This window comes from Squalius cephalus, assembly GCF_949319135.1.
Source record: "Squalius cephalus genome assembly, chromosome: 9".
In the NCBI taxonomy this organism is placed as follows: domain Eukaryota; kingdom Metazoa; phylum Chordata; class Actinopteri; order Cypriniformes; family Leuciscidae; genus Squalius; species Squalius cephalus.
In genome coordinates this window covers 9,626,068-9,646,072 of record NC_137130.1, presented here as the reverse complement: position 1 = coordinate 9,646,072, position 20,005 = coordinate 9,626,068, and the positions used below count along the sequence as shown (strand labels likewise).

The 20,005-nt window shown below is 36.0% G+C and overlaps 1 long non-coding RNA gene across 1 annotated transcript in view; it reads right to left on the bottom strand.

Moving 5' to 3' along the window:
* LOC307164859 overlaps nt 1–1,288 on the bottom strand; it is a 40,548-nt gene extending 39,260 nt beyond the window's left edge. Inside the window, exon 1 of the long non-coding RNA XR_013822351.1 lies at nt 1,066–1,288. This is a non-coding gene — a long non-coding RNA (uncharacterized lncRNA). The remainder of the gene's footprint in view (nt 1–1,065) is intronic.
* Nucleotides 1,289–20,005: the final 18,717 nt, after the last annotated feature.

Genomic DNA, 20,005 nt, shown 5'->3' with positions numbered 1-20,005 from the left:
GGACACAGTTTTGACATGTTCACTTAGGGTGTACTCAGTTTTGTTGCCAGCTATTTCGAGTTATTTTCAGAGTACAGTAAATATATACTGCTATACAACATACTGCTATACACATTGACTACTCTAAAATATATCCAAGTTTTGTCGCTTAAGAAGACATACTAAAATGTTTGCTGAAATGTGAGGGGTGTATTCACTTTTGTGAGATACTGTATATTTCTTTCAGTACTGAAAAGTATCTAGGCCTATATAAAATGGTTAATTCTAATTAAAAATGTACCCAAAAATTTGTAGTGTATGCATTATGTTTTTGGTAACACTTTTGATAGTTCACTTCGGACATTCTACAAACTATTTTCTTAATTGTACAGCACTTTGGTACAACATTTGTTGTTATTAAATGTGCTTTATAAATCAATCAGGAAATCAATCAAAATACCTATTACCACCAGGGGTACCAATACCCAACCCAGTCATACTTAACTTGCTCGCGAAATCACCACCAGGTGCAACCAACATTGCTCAGTAAGGTAGGAATTGTGACATTTTTACTTGTGAAGATAAAATAATGAAATGCATTACTGCTAATAACAATAGCAATAATAATATAGTATTATAACATTTAATACTAATTATTTATCATATATAAATGCTAAATGTTCCAGCTATTTGACGGAGCAGTGACGGCAGTGCATGAAGTGTGCTTATACTGTACAGTACTAGTCAGTATTTTAGATTATTACCTATTTTTTTACAGTCTATAATTAATACACAAGGTGTGCATTATGACATACAAGGACGCTAAATAGTAAACACCGCATTCTCTAACAGTCATCAGTTTGCACAACTCTCACTAGCTGGCATCCGTTAACGCAATGCAAGAGTGGATGTCTATCGTCGCGCGCAACAACACGAAAAATAAAGCGAATATGATGAACGAACGACAAGGAAGCACAAAAAAATGAACATACAAACACAAGAGTAAATACAAACAAGAGTTCGTTGTTAGTTGCAAACAGTACAGGCTCCAAACAAACAATGACACTCAATACCAGTGCTACTCACCTATGGAGAGGAATCAAAGCAACCCCCGTGTCTGTTTTAAGGCCTTCCCGCTCTCTTCAGCGCTGGAAAGCTTTTCTTATTAACGCGGGTCCTAATGCTCTTTTCTGATCATAACCCTTCTTTTTCCAGTGATATTCTTATGAGCGTTTCTCTTTTGTAATGTCTCTCAGCCATCTCTTTCTATTTTCTTCAAATCTCCCTCTTGCTCGTTCTCTCTCCTCCACCGTCATTCGGCCCAAAATGCTGATTGGCTACACGTTTGTTGTTGTGTCAGTCCAACCAACTTTAAAGTTTTTCAAACATTGCTTACCTTTAATTAGAGTTAGCACTTAGTTGACAAGTATTTGCAAAGTCACAATAGTTATAGTGGAATGTTTAATGTAGACTATTAAAATAAAGTATTATTTATTCCCTTTTAATCCCACTTGTATCCATTTAAAGAATGATAAATGGGTCATTCCAGAATTGGAGGACATTTCATGTCCCACCTATGAAATTTCAAATAATCTATGTATAATATACAAAAAAATGAGTCACTGTGTAAAAAACACTTGTCCTGAAACTAAATATACATAGACTTGAAGATTTTTTTTTTCCTAAATATTAATGAAAATAAAAAAAAGTCTATAGTTCCCACTTAAATGCCATTTTTCTCTTGTCCCACCTTCTAGATGACCAAATTGAATGTTAAATATAACTGTTAAAATACATTTTAAATATCCCTTTTTTTGCATGATTTTGTTTATATATGCCTCTTTTAATTGTTAAAGCATTTTTTTAATTGATATAAATATTTTAAATAATAGAAATGTTGCAATAAAGTTATGTCCCCAACATCGTGCAACCCTGTTACCGAAATATTTAGACTGGCAGAAGAAGAAGAAAAAAAACAGTGAGTGACATGATACACAGGAAATAACATCACTAAGCAGTTTGCCACCAGAATGGGTAGAACAAAGGTATATTCTCTCTTTGATTTTTCATGTTATTATACAATTTTTAGCCTTGATTGAATGTGTCACTCTAACAAATGCAACCCTGTTACACTTATTATCAGAATAAGACAAATTAATTTGAAGGTTTTCTTCTTCTTTTTTACATAAGTAAGTTTGTCCTAAAGACAACAGTTAGAGCTAGCTAAACAGCAAGTTTCTATTCATGAGAAAAAGCTAACATTAGCATTAATTTGCAACCCTGTTACCATAATTAGAGTAACAGGGTTGAATCTCCTTCAGTCCACTCATAAGGGACAATCTATTATCAATAGTTCATGTGACCGGTCTTCATTTAATTTACAAACTAAATATTTAGCATCTTAATTAATAAAAATCAATATTAGAAGAATAAATTAATGAAATATTTAGTGCTGGGAAAAAATTAATCGCGATTAATCGCATCCAAAATAAAAGTTTGTGTTTGCATAATATATATGTGTGTACTGTGTATAATTATTTTGTATATATAAATACACACATATGCATGTATTTATTTAAGAAATATTTGCATGTATATACTGTATATACATTTATACATAATTTATATTATATATACATATAAATAATTTTTATATAAATAAATACAAATCTTAAATATATACATGCATATGTGTGTATTTATATATACATATATAAAATAATTATACACAGTACACACATATATATTATGCAAACACAAACTTTTATTTTGGATGCGATTAATCGCGATTAATTTTTTCCCAGCACTAGAAATTTTAAAAGAATAATTCCAGAATACAAAATAATGAAAGAAATATAACAAATGATAATAACAAAAGGAGAGAATTTGAGTGAAATATTAACAAATATTAACAAATATAACACCCATTACATTAAGCTAAATAATTAATATAATTTTGATTATAATTTAGCATACATTTCATGTTATTAATGTATTACCCTGTAACTTTTCGCAACCCTGTTACTTAAATTTCAACCCTGTTACCGTATAATTTTTATTAAAATAATAATAAATTACCTTTTTTAGCTCACAGGGGCTTGAGCTATTGTCATTACCGTAGTTTGAAGGATTATATGCATTATGCATTTTAGCAAATACTTGAAAATATATGCTGAAATCAGTCAAATAAAACATGTCAAAAGTAAAAAATTTGGCAAAGATGGAACTCAAAAGTTACTGAAATGAATTTAAATCAATTTAAATCAAGTGATATCTAAAATTAAATATTTATATAGAGTGATTGTGACTTTCTATACCTAATGGCAGGAAATTATATTTAAAAAAATCAATAAATATACTTTTTTCGGGTTCCTGAGTATTGGTAACAGGGTTGCATCCAGCACCAAAAAAAAAAAAAAAAAAGTACTATAAAAAGTGTGCCTTTGATACCTGAGCTGGACGAATCAAATTATTTAATGGTATATTGCCTGTTTTTATGAAATACATAATAAAAAATAGTAAAATAAAGGGCCAATTTTTCAAAATTATGGATGCCTAAATGTCCTCCAATTCTGGAATGACCCAAATGAACAAGCTGCTTTTGTTGTATTTGGATGGTATTGCATAGGAAATACTAATGTTTTTGTATTCTGTTTATATTTGTTTGTCAACATTATAATGATGTAAGACAATAATTATTTTTATTTATTTTTTATTAAAATATGAGATGTTTCAAAAAGGGTAGGCATTATAAGCAAGAGCTTCAGCCTACTGTACACCTGTGTTGAAATTAAGTTGTTTAAACTAAAAAAAATAAAGTAGCCTGTATTTTTTATCCTTATTTGATTATAATATTGTTATCTTAGCTAAATATATTGCTGAATCATGTGATTATTATCACTATTTGGCGTTATGGTCTATGTATGCCATTCCAAATCACTTACTAATAAGGATCCATTTCAGATAGGATGCAGTCTATGTAGAAAGAAAGGGCAGCTTAGTAGCTTTTGGTACAGTTTTTTTTTTTTTTTTTTACTGCAAAATATTAAATAAAAAAATGTATATAAAAAAAATTTGCAGTGTATTTTTGGATATTTGAATAGTGTTATTTGAATATGGAGACCCTAAATGGATATGGTGATGGAAAAATTTAGGGCTGCACGATTAATCGCAATTTCCATCGCACTTAATCGCACTTAAACCGATTTGGCTTATCACGATTTTGAAATCGCAAAGGTTGCAATTGTTTTTATGTGCAGCTTGTCATTGATGTACGGCTCTGTAAACGCTGCTCCATTTGAAATCACTGCGAGTTTGAGTCACTTATAACATGCATTTGAAAAAGCAATACGCGTCAAACATCTTTCCAAACATGAGAAGCATTTATGAACCTCTTGTCCAACAACAGACAACATTTAATAACATGTTTTTACTCAAAACTCACTTCATAATGACAGTTGAGCATCCTTCTTTGAGATGATGTGGCTTCTTACACAGAATAAGGCAGTTGTGATAACTTTGCCAAATCGTGTGCGGTTTCATTGCTATTAATTGTGCAGCCCTAATGTCAATTAGGCGTTTGCATGTGCTCGCAGAACTTTTGAGGTCTTTGCGACGAGGGATCGCAAATATTTTGAAATATATTTTTTCCTCCCATCTCATATTTTCCCCACCACCATGTCCCTTTTTAGGGGCATTTGGAAGTAATTCCTGTTCAAATAACACTGTTCAGTTAGCATTATTGAATCGTATTGGTCATTCAGCACATTTGAGGCACAACTGATGTGGATATTGTCTGCCTGCCTCAGCTCAGTACAAACAGATCAGTAATTTATCAGAAAAGTATCAGAGGCGTATCAGTGGTGTAGCACCGATATATCAGGGACAGGAGAGTAATTGTTTGGGTGGTTCAGCATGGCTGGGATCCAAATGTTCTTTGCAGAGAAAGTCATTCAGTGCTTTTGATCTTTTCACTTTAAATTCACAGTGCAATGTCGCATGATAGATGATGGGGGAGAGAAATAAATATTTAAAATCCAGGGCAGACAGGAGTGGAAGATGGAGCTGTGGGTGTTCCACCATTCAAAGCGAGTTTGAACAATAGACGCTGCTCAGAGCTACCCAGTGTCTCCTCACAGCGTTTCCCTCCCCCCTCGTGCCCTTCTGATGTTGGTTCATTTCACCAAGCTTACTTTAGCGTGACTGATAATGAAAATGCAGGTAACGACCCATTTTCGAGGCAGCAAATGACAATGACAGCAGCCACTGAATGTTTGGATCAAATGGCCAGGGGTGAGATTGCTCTGAAAGCCAGACCCGGAGCCATTTGCGCCTCTGGCTTTTCCAGAGCTCAGTGAGTTAGCAGTAATCTAATCATATGAGAATGCACTCAAGGAGGCTAAGAGAGCTGTTGCATAGCCAGAGAACAGAATAGAGCCTTGGGTGGCAAAAAGATGGGAACTTATGACCGCGATGAAGAGCCTTGCTGGCTGGTTTATCTCCGTTTTTGGACCAGTGAATGCCTGCATAGCTGTGATGCAGCCTGGCAACTGGAAAATACAGTGGAATACAGTCTGCATGACACAAAGAACAAATTCAAGAAAGTTAACATTTTAACGTAGTGTGCAGAACTGATACACTTCATGAATTGTATCTTTGCATTATATTATATAGAACAATCTGGTCCACAAAGGATGACGAAGAGAACTTTATCCATTTAAATAGTAGAGTAATTTAATAAACAACATAAAAGCGTGTAAACAAAAACCACGGTATCTAACATTCACAAATCCTCTCCCGTGGCCTCATGGGATAGTAAAGTGTCCATCATATGCACATATTGCCGGAAGACGTAGGTCATCCAAGTACGTTTTGCCTACACTTTTATGAACACTGTGACCACTACTTCTATTGTCACATACGTTTTTTCGCCATAGTATGGAAGCATGCGATTTCGGATGCAGTCCTTGTCTCTGTGTATTCCCTTTGTTTCCACCCACAATCTAATTGACAGATTTGGGAGTGCCACCTGGAGCAGTGTATAAGACCCCATAGTGTTTCAAACAAAGGAGAGAGGCTAAGGCTTTCCTCTGTGAAAGACTGTCGTCTTCCAGTCACAGCACTTATTGCTTACATTGTGTATGTTATGTTAGTTGTGGTAGTTAAGTGAACATTAAGTAAAGTATGCTGTGTGCTAACTTCCATGTGAGTATGGTTAGTAGATAACTAAGGTTTATGTTCAAGGAAGAAGGAGGCGGGAACCAGCAAATGTTCAACATAAACTTTTATCCCAAAAAACAACAACAATAAAACGAAAGTAAAGTGGAAGCCCCTCACGCACGACTGCTGGTCCTCTCTTGTCTTCCGCTGTCGTGACTCCTCATTTTATCCTTCCAGAGCTGCTCCTCCGTGGGGCTCGAGACCGGTGTGGTGCACAGGTGACAATCATTAACACTCACACCACCAGCCTCGCTCCTTTCCCATGGCTCTCGGCCCCGCCCGACTTGCCACATACCCTAATCGCCCTTTGCAGGCCGGGGGGCCTCCCTCGTCACAGCAGCCGCAGCACCTGGAGGTAAGGACAGACGAGGCAAGAGAAAAGGAGACGTAAGGATGAGGAGAGAGAGGGAAAAAAATCTTGGTCCTGTACCTGTGGACACACTGCCACTCGGTCCTCAGCCAGCCGAGAGGCCCTCACTCACAGTGCCATGCTGTCTTCTCCTGGTGGACGGCTCCATACTCCTCCGCCTCCTGGTGGACGACAATGGCTCCTCCAACTACGGGCGCCTGACAGCGAGACGGCAGCAGGCCTGGCCTCCAGCGAACGGTGGCAACTCCTCCGTCCCCTTATGGATGGCAGCCATCCCTCCTCGACCCAGGAGCAGTAGCGAGCTCTCTGTCCCTCCTGTTGTTCAAACACTCCGGCTCCACCACTTCGAGCAGCCACTAGCTGTCACCGCTATCCCCTTCAGCAGCGAGGCCTCTCCGACATTGTATCCATCCTTCCTCCCAGGTTTCGACAGGGAGGAAGAGGGTTGTGTCCTGGTCCTCTCTCTTCCACTGCCGTCACTCCTCCTTTCATTCTAACGGAGCTCCTCCGTGGGACTCTAGCCTGTGGGGTCAGGTTTTTCTCTAAGGTAATACATTGCTTATTTTTTTGTCATATCTTAATTGTGGGATCATTTGTAGAGAGGTGGATGCCATTTCATTTGAGATTACATGTTTTCTCTGTTAAAATGGAGAGGGAGTAAGGGAAGTTTTCTATTTTATTTTTGAAGATAGGGAAGTTATTTCTAAATACCCTCAGGAAGAATGTCTTTTGTTTGTTGTTCTGGCCGTTTCCCCTCCTGAAGTCTTATTACTGTATATCCCACTGAATATTTAAATAAAACTTGTTATATCTTTTTACTTTGAAATCTGGTGTTGCTGTGCTTTTGTGCCTGTTCTGGGACCTGGAGATGGGAGTTCTCTCTCTCTCCCTGTGATTTTTGTTACCCTCCTTTTCTTGCCCCTAGACCTTAGAAAGGGGTTCGTAACAGTATACACACAATTATTAATAAACACACTCAAATTATGTATACCAGATACACAACAAAACCACAAATGGCAGACATACCAAATAACCCATTTACATTAATTTCCAACACATAAAGAAACCATGTGGGCTGAGATAGAGCTTCTTGCTGCACAAAATATATGAAAGATGACCAGTAATAATTATGCACTTTAAGATAAAGTGCAATGTTTCACCAGATCTCATACCCTCTGAATTAGTGAGCATGCACCATGTGTTTACTTTTAGGTATTTCTTCTCTAATGGACATAAATGGAGAGGACCGATGTATAGGTGCATTCGTTTATGCACAGAGAGGCATCCATATCGATTGAATTTCATATGGATTAACCGTAGGGAAGTCTGGTGGAGGAAAACAAAATCAAATGCCTCTCTGACCCTGGTGGAGAATGGCAGGAACTCCTGGGGGACAGCCGTTTTAGATGTGGTTGCCTGCGCTCTTCACAGTGTGAAAAGCCTTTTACAAATCAGCCTGGCCACTTCTCAGTATTCCAGCTGTATTCTCAGTAGTCCTATTCAACAGCACTCCCATTCGACCCCGGGACCTGGACCTCTGAAGGTTTTTTTTAAAGCTATGCTAGGAGCCTAATGCTATACCCTGTGTAAATATGTTCAAACTGTTGCTTTGATGGACTGAAATTCCAAAAACTGAAACTGTAAGACAGTGAGAAGATGCAATGCAGGGAGCTCAGAAGATTTTTAGGTCTTAAATAAGAAAACTTTTAAATTTGTCTTGTAGTGGTCTGTCTATAAAACATATAATCTTTCAAATAATAATAAATAATTCAAGCAGTATTTTGTAATATTTGCAATTCTGTACAATTACTTGTGGATAAAATGTAAATTAATAAATAAATTTATCAAAGCTATGGAAAAAACACAAATTTTACTGGTACGCATATGAAATGGAAAATAAAAAATGTCCTATGTTACAAAACACATTTTCATGGTCCTTACGATGACATTTTTTGTGAGAAACACATTGCAATGTCACAAAAGTGAAAGATATTGTTTTCATCTCCCAACACATACTATCACAGATTTCAAAGAGAATGTCCAGACCTTCACAAACCATATTTTCCAAGTACTCATTTTCTCAAATAATGTATGTGCTACACAATTTGTGAACACCATTTGTGGATTTATCAATGGCCCATGCTTTATATCAGAACATAATAATTGTGTGTAACATTAGCCTTAACCTCTAAAATTTCGATCAAAAATCTGGTTCATTATCAACTGAAAACTTTGGGAAAAAAATAATATTTCTTAGAATTTCAAAGCATTATATTGAAACATTTCGCTGAATGTTTTGGATTGCTCTGCACCGTTCATAAAAAAGACATTACCCGTGAAATGGTTCACCTTATTTGATTCAGAACATATTATAGTGAGCTCTCATCTCTAGAAATATAAAATGGAAACGGTCATATAAAATCATATTTCTTCTGAGGGGAGTATCCTTCTTTGCTTTGTATGAGGTGAAGGTGTCAAATGCAGACAAAGATTTTTTTCAATATCAGAAAATATTACTTTTTGCTGCCAAACCCACAAGTAATATTGGTTTTATGTTGTGAACTTTGACAGAGAGTATGAAGGCACAGACAACCTATAAAAATGAATGGCAACTTTCAATATGACGCCTGTAGGAAAGGAAGCCATGCCTTTTAGTTAAAAGAGCCTTATTGATAAAGGCTGTTTAGTAATACATGTGCATTCACTGGATAAACCTGAAACATTTTATAGCCTGATTTAAATTTACTTAACAAATAGTTTTGGAAATTTCAGTAATAAGCTGATTGTTATCAAAATGGCCACGCATGGTGGACTTCCTTTCCTGGTATTTCAAACTTCAAATAATAATTTGAGTCGACAGCATGTTATTGCTATTGTAAAGGCCCACTGAAGTGCCTTGGAACGCATTGACGTAATTTCCACTGAAACAGGAAGCTAAGCCGGGACATATTGAATGGCTCCTTCCCCTTGTCAAATAGCCATATAAAAAAATAGCATTTAGTTTACCTCACAGACTGCAAGTCACACTTGACAGCACCATGGAAGAAAGTCTGAGTGCTGATGATACGTTGGGTTCAATAGTAGAGGTGTGAATAAATTCTAGCCATTTCATTGTTAACCAACGTACAGTTGGAAAACAGAATAAAACTCGAGCGTTTAAGCAACCGAACACATATCTCAACCCATATTGCTCCATGACGTGTCAACGGTCGCTTTGCCCAGGTGGTATTTATAGCATAGGGGGCGGGACGCTTTAGATTCTAGAGAGCATTTGATTGGACAGAAGATGTGATGAGAAGCTGAAGTCCACGGAGATGTCATAAAAATCTGTGATCCATTTTAACGGAAGTGAGAGACTGTATGTTTTGAATCTCCTAAATGCGAATTTTGTCATTGTTTTGGAACACACCAGCTTATTCATAACCTTAAGGCTAACATATTCATACTAAAAGCTAAAAAACTTACATGGGGCCTTTAAGTTTGTGTACAACATTCCAAACTACTATTTGCAGAAGGCTCACATGACATATGACAGCGAGTTACACAGCGTTGTAACAGAACATATGACAGAGGCTTGGTAACTGGGTCACTGTGGGACAAGAGCAGTCCCGAGGTCACCCTGTCAGTCCACATCAGTGCCACTGTATATTCACAAGGCCTGCAAGACCTGCATATACTCTTGTGAGATTCCTAACTGGTAAATTCCTGAAAGCATGTGCATTTCTCCTCAAGAATCACTGTACACTTACCACGTGACATTACACCCCATCTTTTGTAAAAAATAAAATAAATAAATAAAACGTGTGCATTTTTCATTTAGAATTGTTAGCGAGGCCTCTTTACACATTTTCATTTGGTTGGTGTTGATGTGGTTTCTACCTGGAGACATAAAAGATGCTGTAATCGATGTTTTTTTTTTTTTTTTATGGAATTGCACACACAAAATCCCAACTACCACATATATCACTGATATAAGTGTCCTGAGAAATCACACCAATCTGTGACACCAACCATGGGCTCTAAACAGCAAAAACGACTATTTCCACAGGGCATCATCAGAAGATTTTGAGTATCCTGGGTCTGCTAACATCTGGTTTGATTATATATCTTGACAGGGGGATTTTAAAGAGAATGGGGTCCAATTCAGTCTGACAGAAATAAGCAAAATTGAAAAATTCACTTAAGAACTATTAAAAGATTCCAGAGACAAGTTTCAAACAGAACAAATGACCATTACCAAAATCACACTGAGTGGTGTAGAACTAAATGTCTAATTAAAATGTGTCAAGTAATTAATGCAGCTTAGAGCTTGTTTAAAAGTTCAGTGTTGCCACGTGCTTCACAAGAAAAAAATGTTTATACTTTTAGTTTCTTACAGTAAAATAAAGGAAATTCTCCATTTCTTTACAAAACACACAATTAACAATTACAATCGCACACCTGTGACCTGCAGGTATAGATAGGTGCGTAGGAGAGAAGACCAAAACAAATCTAAAATCTAAAAAACAAAAGGAAATCCAGCACACTACCAATACTTGCAAAAAAAGTATCAAAAAATATTTATATGCCAAAAAATGCATATGCCTGATGAAGGTCATGAGACCGAAACGTTGCTAATAATTTTGCAAGTATTGATAGTGTGCAGGATTTCCTTTTGTTTTTTAGATTTTACACAACACACACCATTTGTGATTAAAGTAAGCCACTGGTGGCAGGTGACGACGACAACAACCTTGCAAACAAAAATGAAATGCTAAAGTCACAGTGTATACAGTATGTCTGCAGCTATACATTTCTATAAAAAGATGTTCGACTATCCTAAAGTGCATTTAAAGGGGCCATGAAATTGAAAATCAAAATGATTTGATATCATTGATATAATTTAAACACAAGACATATATACAGTATATGTATACAAAAAACTTTGCTATCTTCATAAGCTAAATGCATTTCATGACCCCTTTAAGATACAATGACTTGGATTTTCATAAAAGTGTCACACACCATTTACACATCAATTTAGCAATTTAGCTCAAGAACATCACATTTCAACATTTAAGTGATTCACATTTTATACATAGTAATTAACACAAATCTGTTGAAAAGAGTGCACCAATGAAATTTGACACAAGAATCTGACTGAAAATGTAGCTCTGGTTTCATGCTATGTTTGACATTACTGATGCTTAAAAACAGTTTATACACTACTGTTCAAAAGTTTGGGGTCAGTAAGGTTTTTTTTTAAAGAAATGAATACTTGTATTCATCAAGGATGCATTTAATTGAGCAGAACAATATATAAATGTATAATATACAATATATACTGTATATTGAGCAGACATCTATAAAGTTACAAATAATTCAAATTAATAAATGTTTTTATTTTTGATCAAATAAATGCACCCATTTTGAGCAAGAGACTGACTTAAAAATCTTACCCACCACAATTTTTCAATGATATACCAGTCACTAAAAACTGTATAAAAGTGCTGTGTGAAGTTCCATAGAAAAATAACATACACACTGTAAAAAAAGAAAAAGAAAAAAGAGTTGCTGCCTTAAATTGTTTATGATGATGTTTAAGTCATTTCAACTTAAATTTCATTAAACTGATTTAAAAAATTTTGTTGAATCTCGAATAACTAATAAAAAAAAGTTGAAAACTGCTTAACTTATTTTTAGGAGTTAAATCAATGTAAAAACATATGTTGTCATAATGTATTGATCATATATATTTTTTGCAGGGCATGTTTGGAACAGCTTTGGGTGAACTATTCCTTTTACACTGAGCTATACAACTGTGAAAGCCTATAAGTCACATAAACATTTTATTTATGGTTAATCCTTAAAAGTTCTTTCAGATCTTAGCTGCTGGCAACATCCCAAACTGTGCCCTGGATTCATTTATCTGTGAAATAATTCCAGCAGAGACGGTGAGTGTGTGTTGGTGCGATCGCAGTTTGTTTTCTTTGTGGGATGGGGAGGTAGGGGTTTAGAGAAAATGTCTGTATGAAAAATGAATTCAGAGGCGCTATCTGGGTGGACAACTGACAGGGGGGATATTGCTGTGTTAATCTGACAGGAAGAATGGAGAGGACGGTGGGCTGAGTGACAGAGGAAAGGTGTGTTTACCAACGGCCCCCACAGATGAGGGCTTGACTGGATTCACATGCGGGTCAGGTAGCGCTCCATTTCCTTGCCTGTCATTGTGGACAAGCTAAAACACCGGACTTTTGACACCGACATTTCCCATTGCTCTGTCTCCGTGACAAGCACAGTGTGCAAAGGAGGCTCAGGAGGCAAGTCATTTCCTGCGGGAGCCAGGTCAATTTGCACGTTCCCCTGCAGTTTTTAAGGAAAATCAAAGAAACGTGTGCTATTTCCTCGTTATTTCACAGCTTGAAATGCCGTAGGTGCTATTTCGTGGTTAACTCTTTTTCTGCAGGTTTACTTTCTTTTTCCGTTTTGATTTGTCTTTCTCTTTTAGCCTTGACCGGGAGCTGATCCCGATCTCAAAACTCTATCAACAACTCATTGAGATTCAGGAGAGGTTTTTAGAGAATGTGCCTCATGAAATAAGAAACATCCAGATAAAAACAGCACGGTGAGGATCAAGGTCATACAATATCTCTCCAGCTGAGTTTCATCTATGCTTAACTTTGACTAAGCACAATACTCTGATAAAAGACACCATCATTCATTGTAAATGTCTTCTCACAGGGAAGATTGCAGACTCTCCATGTCTCAGTGTGATCATGTGGGTAGTGTATTAAAAGAATAATTCACCCAAAAATGAAAATTCATCATTTACTCACCCTCATGTTGCTCCAGACCCATTCTTCCTTCACTGAAACACAATTATGAAATCCCTCTTTTCCACACAGTCAATGCCCTAATGAATGAGGACTGAGGCTTTCAAGCTAAAACAAAGTATCAAAAAAGTTTTACATATGATTCATGCACTTTATTTCAAGTCTTTTGAAAGCATTTGATAGCTTTGTGTGAAATAAACTGAAATTAAAGTTATTAATTGAAAAACCTATACGGTAAGTAGCGATACCTAATTCACTAACAGATTGTTCTTTTGAGTCGGCTCTTTTGACTGAATCAGCGCATTCAGTTCACAAAAGCAGCTTGAATGATTCATTCAGAAATCGGACTTATCCGGCTCTCGGGTTGAACTCATTGACTCAATCAGTTGTGGGATTTAACAGCCTGGAGAGGAGAAAACAAGGTCTGTTCTTTTGGTCTGTTTGTAGCAAAGCAACGTACATGGCTTCAAAAGACAGAAGAGTGCTTTAGGACATAGCAATAGCCTCTTAATACATAAATGTTTCTCAAGTAATACTGCCTATTTTTCTTAATTTATACACTGCCTGTCTTTGGTAAAGTACCACTAAAAGGTTTATTTTTCCTTGAGTGGGACTTTTTCAGTAGCCATTTTGTTCTTATTGTGTAGATGACTCACTTTTCCCTGTAAAAGGCAGTTCCATTATAATCAAAGCTCTAATCCTTTATACGATTGATTATCATGTGCATCCTAATAAATGCTAACACTGACTCATGCATATTGTTCTTTTTTTTCTAAAAAACAATGTGTATAAATCTAGGAGCAGTTTTCAGCTGACATTTGGGGAATGCTGACATATAGAAGTCAACGCTCTACAGGTCACACTTAAGGTCCTAATTAATCAAATAACTGTACAGGTGAACACTGCAATGTTTCTAATTCTCTGTTGTGCTGTAGTATGTGTTACCATCTTCATTTGTGGTGCCCTTGGGGGGTGTGGATAAATGTTTGTGCCTTTATTGCCTTTGGTCCAGTGCTACTGATGTGTTCGATCCAGCAGACACCAGATGCTAGCTAGTAAATTACAAAATTACCAGGGCAGCATTATAGCTGCTAGTTTCACATGCATCACAAAGTTAAAAGCATCTTTATCAGGGCTATTCATTTCAATCAAATAATGACATTATATGGCAATTAATTAATCCCAATTAATTACCATACATCATGTTTTGCCTTAGTAAGCCCCCAAATGAGTTTATGCATATAGGTAAGTGGAAATAATTAATTGCATATTAAATCTATTAATTTATTCAATTATTTAATATGCAATTAATGCACCTAACAACCCTAATATTTACTCTCTAACTGCACCACAGCATTACCGTGCTCAATCGGAAGTACCATGTTGTGAGAGATGTTTCTACATTTGTTTTTATTTATTGTGAGGACTCAAACAGCATAATCCCCACATGTATGACATCTGTTATAATCCCCAAATGTGTGAAAACACATTTGAAATATACTCACAGTATCAGAAGCTGTCATGGCTGGTATCTCCTGACAAAAAAAAAATAAAAAAAAATGGATGCGGGTTTTCCAGTGCTGCCAACAAATATAAGATAAAAAGGTAGATTCTGATACATCCATCTCAGCTAGTTTTATTATTTCAATATAATTATGCCATAAGGCATTATCCCAATACTGAACACACTATATTTTGGCCAACTGTTTCCAAGTAGTATTTCGCATGTGTTTTGTTAGATTCATTTTCATGGACTTTAAGTTTGTTATTTTCAGTCACATTGTTCAGTTTCGCTCAGGTGTTTGTCATTATTTCTCTCATTTGCTCTGTATTTAAGTTGCAGCCCTATTCCGTGTTCATTGGTCCGGTGTTGTCTATGTTAGAGGTTGTGTTTTGTTTGCGATTGGATTGCCTTTGAAGTGGATTAATAAAGTGCTGAAACTCGATCATCATCTTGTTCTTCCTTCAACATTGTGTGACAGTACGAGGAGTACCTGTAGAAAAACCCTCATATTTTAAATTAGAGTCTTAGGCATACACAGTCGAGACTGAATACGGCATAAAAAGGTTCTTAGTTCTGTTCTAATTAAGCTTTTTCAATTACCATATTAGGCAATTCAATACAAAAAAAAGAGAAGAAGAATTCAAATTATTCGAATCAAGCATAACATAAATCATTGGTTTACTGAATAGCCCCTGAAATGCCAGAAATGTCATAACATTCTGCTGATAGGTTTTTAATTGAATATATTAATTGTATTATTCAGAACACTATGTGAAATGTTGCCATTTACTTTGAGACTACTTTGATACAGCAATGTTAAATGACACAATCCTCACAACAAATAACAAATAATTTAATGGCAGTCATTTTAAACAGCAATAAAAATGTCTCCAGTTAAGTGCTTTAAATAGATAGCATATATACAGTTAGCACAGACTGCTAAGAGAAAACAACCTCGGGTCATTAGAGATTCATACAGCGACATGAAGCTGGATAATCACTTGAGATGCTACAAACTCTCTCAACGGGAAGAAAAAAGGCCAACACTCTAGAGAGCATTGTCAATTCCCTGACACTTCAAAGCATTGTACACGCCTGCAGTGTGGATCTTCGTAATTCAGCCATTTGTTGGAACAGCAAATTGCTTTCTTATTTTTCTAAGCCACCACTCTTGTTTAAACTTGGCTCACAAAGTGCAGGCTACAAAAAAAGGAATGTCATGACAGCTTAAATATGGAAGTGCGACAGCAAATCTCCTTTTGAACAAAGATAAAAGGGTAAAACAGTTGCCAGGGAGCCGCTAACAGTGTTTGACAAATGAGCCTTGTTCTCTACAAAAGCTGTATTCCTGGAGACAGAGCAAAGTCTCTAGATGCATGTGGACCGGCAAAAAAGAAAAAGGCCAACCTCTAAACAGCGGTGACAAAAAGGAGAAAGAAGAGGAAAGACATTAGCCTTTGATCAGCTGCAGTATTTAGCAACTTTCTTGACCTTCTCATTCAGCCAGTATCTGCAAAGTTCCACTTTCCAACAAAAAAAAGCCTTCACTGAGATCACCAGTCCTCATGCACTAGCAAGACATCTTTGAAAAGGTCATACTTGTGAGCTAACTCACATTTTGAAACTTAAAAAAGAAATCTTATGGAAAATTATGCTAAATTCTGGAGCAATCACTTACAAACTGTCTAACAGCCAAGCGTGGATATGCATTATCCAACAGAGTGCTGATTATCACTGTGAGCATCCTGTGTTTACAAAGGAAATAAGACAGTGGGGATGTAAATGTTTCATGTTGCTTTAAGAAGTTGTATAATATTATATAATATTATAAAATAATATAATAGAACAAGTTGCTTCGATTTTATTCTTATACCGTAGAGGTGTAATTTCTCCATTATAGTGACACCAAATTTATAAAGACTATTTTTAAACACTCAGTTTGTCTTCCAGATAGCCCTGCACCAAACTCATTCCATTTGGGTGAAACAATGTGGAAAATTACACACTACTTTTAAAACTGCAAAATAATAGATATTATTTGTAGGGCTGTTAATTAAATAGCTACACGGAGCACAACAAAATAAAACAAAATGCAGCAATCTCGACATGGTTTTTGTCCACACTCTGATGCATGTACAGTATAGAGGCTATTTCCACAATAAAGAAATAGACTTCTGCGACAATGTTGTAAAGTTTTCTCTACAAATATCTTTTTTTAATTCAGTTAACCTTTTTATTTAGCAAGGATGCATTAAAATGATAAGAAGTTACATTAAATATATTTATGTTGTTATTTATATTGTTAATCTTTGTTACAAAAGTTTGTTAAATAAATCCTGTTCTTTTTAACTTTTCATTCATCAAATAATCCTGAAAATGGTTTCCACAAAAATGATTAAGCAACATAACTGTTTTCAATATTGATAATAAGAAGAAATGTTTCTTGAGCAGCAGATCAGCAGAATGATTTCTGAAGGATCATGAGACACTGAAGACTCAAGTAATGATGCTGAAAATTCAGCTTTGTCATCACAGGAATAAATTACAGTTTCAAATATATTCAAATAGAAAACAGTTCTTCTAAATTGTAATAATATTTCACAATATTGCTGTTTTTACTATATTTCTGATATTCTGATTCTCAAATAAATGCAGCCTTGGTGAGCATAAGTGACATCTTTTCAAAAACATTAAACAAATCCTACGGACCCCAAACTTTTGAACAGTACTGTAATGCAAATCATTAAATCATGGAATTAATTTGATAAATTAATTTAAACTAAATTCAACTAAAATGAACTGAATTGAATTAATTAACTGACAGTCTTAATTATTCGTGGTCATTTTCTATTAGGAAAACATAAAATGCCTATGCAAACCCTAATCATGGCATGTTACACTGGACAGATGGAGATGGGATTTTCAGGAAATCTCAGGAAAACAAAGTCCAGTTACCTGTGACAACTATAATTTACTTTCTGGTAACTAATGGAGCTCTCACATGGCTGATAAACTGTAAAGATGTAAAGCCTCGGCTTGTAATCTAACATTGATGATAGCATCCCCGAACTAGGCTATTCTCGTGCTCCATGACAGTAGGGTGTGTGAAGGAGGAGACGCCCCTGTGCTCCCTGTATGGGAGGTTTCAGTGATCCCATATGCCATATGGGAGAGCTGGGAATGATGATGAGTTCAGAAAGTATACAAGCAGCAAATCTGCTGTCTTGGAGCCTTTCCCAGCAACTGACAAAACAGTAACCTGGCACTTGCCCAAGACATTCGGTGTGCGGGAAGTTTGGGGATGTGGAGCCAGAACGCATCCAGCGAGAAAGGGGTTGAAGTCGCTGTGAAGTAAGCTGTTCAACTTCCTTTCTGTACTAAGCAGGTATTGTCACGATTCCATAACATTTCTATGCTACTTCTCTTGGCAAGTTATCTCTGGACAATTGAAAAAGCACTCACACAGCTGAGATGAAGCTTCCTTTTCCTTTTCCTTTTTTCAAGGAAGTCTGATTCCTTTATCTGGGTAATTTCTCATGGATTGATGCCTTTCTTTTGCTGAAATGCATTTATCATGGACCCATTTTAGCAACGTGAAGTCTAGCCAAGAATAGTTTTCCTGCTGAGCTCTTTTCAGTTATTTGTTCTATTCTCTTCTCTTCTTTTCTTTTTGCTGTTGTGGTAATGGTCGGGGCTGGAGGGTAATATTTTCGATGTAGAAACTGGTAGTGAACATACTAAAAGAGTTCTTAGTGTGTCTTAGATGTTCTCAAGGGTGGGTAATTCAAAAGTTTACATGCACCATAATCACCGCTCTTCTAACTTGCTTCTTCTGACATGCCTCCAGCAGCTGAACCACAGAACACCTTGTGTACCGTTATCTGCTGGTATTTCAGCTTCACGTGCAAAAGTTAACTGCTGGTATGTCATTCTCTAAATTCATCTGGTATTCAGACTGCTTGTCTTCTCTACAGGAACACAACTAGTTGAGGAACATCTTGGCAGGAATATTGATGTGCTCTGCGAATAAAGTTATGGGCCAACATATCTTCTTCAATTCATGTAATATAGAATATAAAATTATCTAATTTCAACAAAAACAACTAGATGTTAAGTTGAAACTAGAACAGACCCAATGTCAGATTAATGTTGAAAAGTGTTTCTGATTGTTTAGTTTTCTGATTGCCTCTTTTTTCTTTTTTGCTGTTCACGGAGCCTGGGGTTGTCACACAGACAAGTGTGATTTCTCAGGACACCCATTTCAGATCTGTCAAGTAAGGATGTTTTGTGTACTATTACAAATAAATCGCTTCCAGCACCTTAAGCAAATAATTCACTGCACAAAACACATTTTTTTCACATTATGCTGCATATAAAGTACAGTTATCTTGAAAAGTTTTGTTTATTGTTTTCAAGGATAAAAGCACATCATTTGCTAGCTTCTACTAACTTACAAATTAATATTTGCCAGAATATTGAATAGTTGAACATAGGCCTACATCAACAACAAGAATGGATGATGTAATACCCTTTTATAAACCTATTTATTTAGATATCTCAACCATTATATGCTTTTGCATTTTATTATATACATTTAGCATTCCTTTTTTCCTTGCTCTCCGTGACCCTAGCATCTGATGTGTAATTTGTCTAGACATCAGCAGAGAAAGCACAGCTCAATGGCAGGTCAGCTGAAGAAACCTCTAAATTAAATTGCTTCCCATACATTAAGAGATTTGTCAAGCCAGCAGATATACGCTACTTGCCCCAACAACAGCACTATATGGCTACCAGAAAAGATAGCAAGTAACACATTTACACCTATTGTACTTTCTAATCCCAGGGGCCTGAATAAGAGCATGCACCCTCATTATTATGTTAGTCTTTAAAGAAAATACTAACTAATTTCACTGGTGGTCAAAAGCTTGGAATAATTGAATCTTAATTGAAGTTTGAAATAATTGAGTCTCTTATGCTCACCAAGGCTGCATTAATAGTAATATAGTGAAATATTATCTATTTTTTTTATGTAATGCATTGCTGTGATGATAAAGTTTAATTTTCAGCATCATTACTCCAGTGTTCAGAGTCACATGATCCTGCAGAAATCATTCTAATATG